This window comes from Pongo abelii, chromosome 4, assembly GCF_028885655.2.
Source record: "Pongo abelii isolate AG06213 chromosome 4, NHGRI_mPonAbe1-v2.0_pri, whole genome shotgun sequence".
Taxonomy (NCBI): Eukaryota; Metazoa; Chordata; class Mammalia; order Primates; family Hominidae; genus Pongo; species Pongo abelii.
The window spans coordinates 13,005,823-13,012,136 of NC_071989.2; the positions used below are offsets into that span (position 1 = coordinate 13,005,823).

The following is a 6,314-nucleotide window of genomic DNA, read 5'->3' on the forward strand; positions in this document are numbered from 1 at the left end:
TACTGTATTTAGAATGGTCCAAAGTGAAATAAAGCTGAGATAGCAATTTCCAATATCAGTATAGGATAGATGGCTCTGGAGATACATCCAGTGAAGTAGGTAGGGGAATTGGAGTCACTGTATTTCACTTGAGGTTAAGCTGCTGCTTATAATTATAGATAATGTGACTATATAAGCAAACATACCAACATGTTTTCCATATGCCAAATATTAATTCATTATTTTTCAATAAAATACATATATTTTTTAAACAAAACCAACACTTTTATTTTACTAATTAAAATATTTCACTATGGAAAGGCAACTTGGAAAACAGAAATCTCAGCTCAAGGGCAAAGGCAAACTCTCTTGAGAAAGAAGGTAGCCCAGAATCAAAGGCCAACAGCAGCTAAGTGCTAGGTGGTGGAGTTATGGGGAGGGGAGGCTTCAAAACTACTCAGGATTTTGGTTAATGGCTGGAACTTTGGGAGACCTCACAGGTAACCACAGGGCAGGCAGGCCATTCACAAAGTGGGTAGATGTTGATTCCTTCTGTGAGTCTTAGAGGATGCTCACAGAGGGTCACAGCTCAGGCGGTGTAGTGGGGTGCGCTGTTTTCTCTTTCTGCCTACTCTCCTGGAGGGGCAGGGCTCGGAACATAAAGCTCTGGCATCAAGGCACGCCTAAGGCTATCAGGGCTAAGAGTGGAGATAGATCTCAGGCCCAAAAACCTAGGGGAAGAGGAAGAGGAACTCTGCTCAGAAAACTTAGTTGGGAGGAGGAGCTGGAAGCACCAGAGGAGGAGGAGCTCTCATTGCTGAGGGATGGGAAGGAAGAACCTCCCAGGTGGTGAGGGTGAGGAGGCACGCATACGGACTGCATGCCAGCCAGGCGGGGAAGCACTTCTTGGGACCTCAGGATCAGAAGAGCCTAAGCTGCTCTGAAAGGCCAGCTGTCCTAAGCCAGCCCCATGGGAAAGCGTGTCCTCATCAGCTGGCCCAAGCTGAGAGCAGCGGCTGAGAAGGGCTGATCTTCGCTGGGTGGAACGGCTCCGGAGGGCAGTGCCTGGAGTCATGCTGGTGCTGTGACGAGCAGGGCTTGACCTTGCTGTGCGGCCGCGAAGGGCAAGGCCTAGGGGGTTGCCGCGGCGTTGGAGGGCACGGCTTGGCCCGGATGCACCCCTGCGGTAAGCAGGGACTGGCGGGGTGGCTCGGCTGCGGAGATCAGAGCCCGGCGCGGGTGCACGGCCTCGGCGAGCTGGGCCTGGATGAGTGGCGCGGCGTGGAAGAGCAGGGCCTGGCTGGGTGGTGCAGCGTCGGATGGCAGGGCCTGAACCAGATGCACGTCTGCGGAGAGCAGGACCTGGCAGGGCGATGCGGCTTCGGCCAGCGGGGCTTGGCCCAGATTCATGGCTGAGGAGTGCAGGGCCTGGCTGCGTTGCTTGACTCGACACACAAGCCCGGGAACCGCAACGGCTGCTGGGCTGGAACCCTGGAGAAGATGGCTGCAAAGGCCCAGGAAACAGACGCCGCTCTGGAGGCCTCTCAGCTGGGACAGCCTGATCGCGGCCAGGCCGCTTCCTATGACGGTTGTTTCCGGGGCTCTTGCTCTGGGCCGGGTGCTCGTCGGAGTGGCCAGTGGCCTTCCAGGGTGGCCCCACAGCGGCCTGGCTGTCCCCATAGGGCATCACACAGCCAAGGACTTGGTGAGGCCTGCGGCAGCCCTGGAGGTCAGAATGCCTCTTCGCCGGCACAGCAGCCATGGAGGGCGGCCGCGGGCCCTCATCCGCCACGAAAATGGCGGCAGCGGTGGCCGTTGCGGTGTTGGAACCGACAGTGTGGCTCCCCAGGGCGGCGCTGCCCCACGGAGACGCGTGGCGGGAGACGGTGGGCTAGAGGCAACAGGATCTTGATTCCCGGTCCCACAGCCATCGCCAGAGGCAGGGGCAGCCTCACTGTTCTGCCGTCCGGCCACTGTGTCCTGCTGCTGCATCTGCTCTTACTCCATGCCTGACTGGGTGGCCCTAACGCCAGGTTCTCCCTCAGAGAGCAGGAATGCGGCTGCTAGTCAAAATACATGTATTTTTTAAAGACCTACAAATGTGTCTACAATTCAGGGCACCATTTTCTTGGTTTCAGTCAGAACATTTCTTTAATTAAGGCATAGATAATTGGATGTTTTTCATTTAGGGGGTCACGTCTAGACCCCCAGACCCCACTGCAGAGGTTGGCACAGATGTAAAATGTGATAGCATGTACATATTAACAATGGGTAAACACTGGAAGGGCCTAATGAACTATTCCTTTCCCTAATCATATCTCTCAAGTGTCACAACCCTCATACACTCAAATACTCTCTATAATTTCCAGATGTGGTAGATAAATATGGCAAAAGTCTTGCTCTTTGTGACATGGCCTGCATGAAATGAGTAGCAACTCAATCCTTTTTATTTCACATAGCTGCATAATGATGCCACCTTCGTTTGATTTCTAATGTCTCCTCTTTGTTCCTTTTGTTTGCATTGCCTGTATCTCTACTTGTCCCTTTATTTTCAACCAGTTAACTTTGTTGTCAGTGTGATTTCTAGCACGTATAAACAAATATTTTGCTGATTAGCATAATATGTGTCATGATAGTGAGAGGTGAAGCCAGCTGGACTTCCTGGGTCAAGTGGGGACTTGGAGAACTTCTCTGTCTAGCTAAAGGATTGTAAACGCACCAAACAGCGCTCTGTGTCTAGCTAAAGGATTGTAAACGCACCAATCAGCACTCTGTTAAAACGCACTAATCAGTGCTCTGTGCCTAGCTAAAGGATTGTAAATGCACCAATCAGCACACTGTAAAAATGCACCAATCAGCACTCTGTGTCTAGCTAAAGGATTGTAAATGCAACAATCAGCACTCTGTAAAATGGACTAATCAGCACTCTGTAAAATGGACCAATCAGTGCTCTGTGAAATGGGCCAATCAGCAGGACGTGGGAGGGGACAAATAAATGAATAAAAGCTGGCCACCCCAGACAGCAGCGGCAACCTGCAGGGGATCCCCTTCCTTGCTGTGGGAGCTTTGTTCTTTCACTCTTCACAATAAGTCTTGCTGCTGCTCACTCTTTGGGTCTGCACCACCTTTAAGAGTTGTAACACTCACCAGGAAGGTCTGTGGCTTCATTCTTGAAGTCAGTGAGACCACGAACCCACCAGAAGGAAGAAACTCCAGACACATCTGAAGGAACAAACTTCGACACACCATCTTTAAGAGCTGTAACACTTACTGCGAAGGTCCGCGTCTTCATGGTTTCTTGAAGTCAGCGAGACCAAGAACCCACTGGAAGGAACCAACTCTGGACACGATAGGAGTAATCAGAACATTAATATGTAGAATGTTAACTTCTGTGTTTTTGATTTCTGCATAGGGGAGAGCCATTCTCATGATTATTTACATAATGGAAGATCCTGTCTTACAGTTCTTAAGGACTAGATTCTCTGCTTGAACTTTAAAAAGTGAGGTTTCAGGTTGTGAGAAGGCCTGTGAGAGAGCCACGTGCCGGGGAACTACAGGCAGCCTCCAGGAGCTAAGAGCAGCCAGCGAGAAAGCAGGGACCTCGGTTCTGCAACTGCAAGGAACTGAATTCTGCCAACCATTGCATAGTTTTAGAAGAGAACACTGTGCTCTAAAAAGAAGTAATGCCCAATAGAGACATGTATTGCAGCCCTGCAACTCTCTGAGCAGAGGGCCCAGCTAAGGCGCACCAGGACTCTCTGACCCACAAAAGCGAGAAGATAATCAGTAGATGTTGTTCTGAAACAACAGAAATTTATTTCTCACAGTTCTGGAGACTACAAGTCAGAGATTAAGAGACTAGCATATTTGGAGTCTGGTGAAGGTCTACTTCCTGGTTCAGAGATGGTGCCTCCTCCCTGTCATCACATGGTGTAAGGGGAGAGCTGGTTTCTTGGGATTCTTTTTATAAGTGCACTAATCCCATTTATGAGGGTAGGCCCTCATGACCTAAGCACCTGCCAAAGGCCCCACCTCTTAATCCCTTACCTCCTAATACCTATTACTTCCTAATACCCAATCATCTTGAGGATTACAATTGTAAATTTTAGGGGACATAAACAATTAGAACATAATATGATTATTTTTCATAAACTATATTTTTCTTTACTTTTAATGCTCCATCTGTTTAAAGATTTTGTCAGTTTCCTCTGGTCGTTCTGTGTCACTAGGTCTGAATTTTGACTACTCCACCTGAAATCTTTTCTCTGTGTTATTCTTTCCCATAGATAAATTTTCGGTTTCTTGTTCAGCTTATTTTTTACTAAACTCAGGTTTTAGGAGAGTACTAAAGAACACATTTCCATAGACAGGAAAGAAATCTAGTCTTTATTTGCATGGCCGTGATATAAAGTGTGGCAGGCTCTGTTTCCTTCTCTCTGGTCTGCTGCTTCTCTTTCAGATCCTAAGGTTCAGCCTGACCCTGAGGTTATCACACTCGTAGCCATTCTTGAGTCAGAAATTCCCAGTACACACGAGAATAAAAAACCTTTATGGAAATGAGGCTGTTATGTATACAACTTTGAGCATCAAGTTCTTCCCAGGATCCCACCTTTCTGACTCTGTTCTCCACGATTTTCTGTAGCCAAGAAGGTAGAAATTGTGCACAAATCCCCCTTGATGAGATGCAGAGCAAGGCCCTGGTTTCACTTACATGAAGTTGCCACATCTCAGGAGCCCTTTGGCCCATAGGAATCTGACATCATGCAGCTGGCAGGAGAGCGGAAGGGAAGCCAAAAGCTGTGTTTCCTACACCCAGAATTCCCCCATTTCTCTTGTCACTTCCATTCCATCTCCTTCTCTTAAGACCCTTCTGTGCCTTCCTGCATTGGCTTGGGGTATGCCCCTTGGGTATTTCCAAAAGACATGCTTTAAGGGTGAACTTTAATAGTTTAATGCTAAAAACAAAAATAAAGACATGATAAAAAATAAGACAAAGTAAGAAACAGGCCCTGTAAACATGGACAGTACTTTTTAAAAATCTAATTAGCATTTTCTTTTTAAATACCAATATTAAAAATGTTATAATTTTAGATACAGCACTTCTAGATAGAACAAAAATATCACATGAAAAATCATCAGTATTTTACAATCTGGAGAGCTAGTTATTATCTTTACATGAACTGAGAAGGAATAATTCAGTTAAACCTTTCGTTTTGTTTTGTTTTGTTGTTGAAATGGGTCTCGCTCTGTCACTTAGGCTGGAGTGCAGTGGTGCGATCTGGGCACTGTAACCTCTGCCTCCTGAGTTCAAGTGATTCTCCCCTCTCATCCTCCTGAGTAGCTGGGATTACAGGTGTGCACCACCACACCCAGGTAATTTTGTATTTTTAGTAGAGACAGCGTTTCATCACACTGGACTTGAACTCCTGGCCTCAAGTGATCCACCCAGCTCAGCCTCCCAAAGTGCTGGGATTACAGGCATGAGCCACCGCACCTGGCCTGTTAAACCATTTTTTAAGTTCACTTATTATCATTTGCCTTCATCCTTTAAAAGACAAGGATTAATTACCCTCTTATGGAATGACAATAAAATCTAACATCTTCTTTGTTTTCCCCTTAATAGAATATCTTAATGTGTCAACCTCTATTCAAGTAGATTCACGAGACATGCAGTCTTTAAAACTGTAGTTCTCTTCTCACATGAAATTAACATGCACACAGACACACACATGCACGGAGTGGGACTAGTATTTCAGAAAGCATACCTTTAATCATTTCGTATTGGATTTATCATTTTAACGTATTTACTGATATTTGAAAGATAACTTTAGAGCTTAAACCAATTTATGTTTTCATCATACTTATGCAATGAAAATACATGTAAATCATTTATAATTTATACAATTTATAATAGAAGTCATAATTAAAATGCCGTTAGAATTTATTTATAAATTATTTATTTTAATCATCAATTTAAACTCTCTCCTCCCTCAACACCTAGAGTTTTACTACCTACATACATGCTCATTCCAGCTATTCTAAAAAATTTTAAGAAGAATTAAAAGAAAATACTTTCATTTATACACCTGAATCTCCGTTGTTATATAAAATAAAAATCATTATAGTAATTAGTAAAATGCTTTAGGGATAAAGATAAGTAATGATCTGAACTTGATTATTTGGAAAAGATAAGCACAAATTCATTAAGCTTATGACATTTAATGATGTTGTGTTCCTGTTCTTTTAACAATTTGAAAAATATATATTTTATCTGTCTAAAAAATATAAACTAACATTAAACCCACTATTAATTTAAACTAATATCTCCTGATCTT

General features: G+C 44.9%; 1 pseudogene; it reads right to left on the minus strand.

The window, feature by feature from the left end:
* Window positions 1-242: 242 nt before the first annotated feature.
* LOC100455988 (EZH inhibitory protein-like) lies at window positions 243-5,754 on the minus strand (annotated as a pseudogene).
* Window positions 5,755-6,314: the final 560 nt, after the last annotated feature.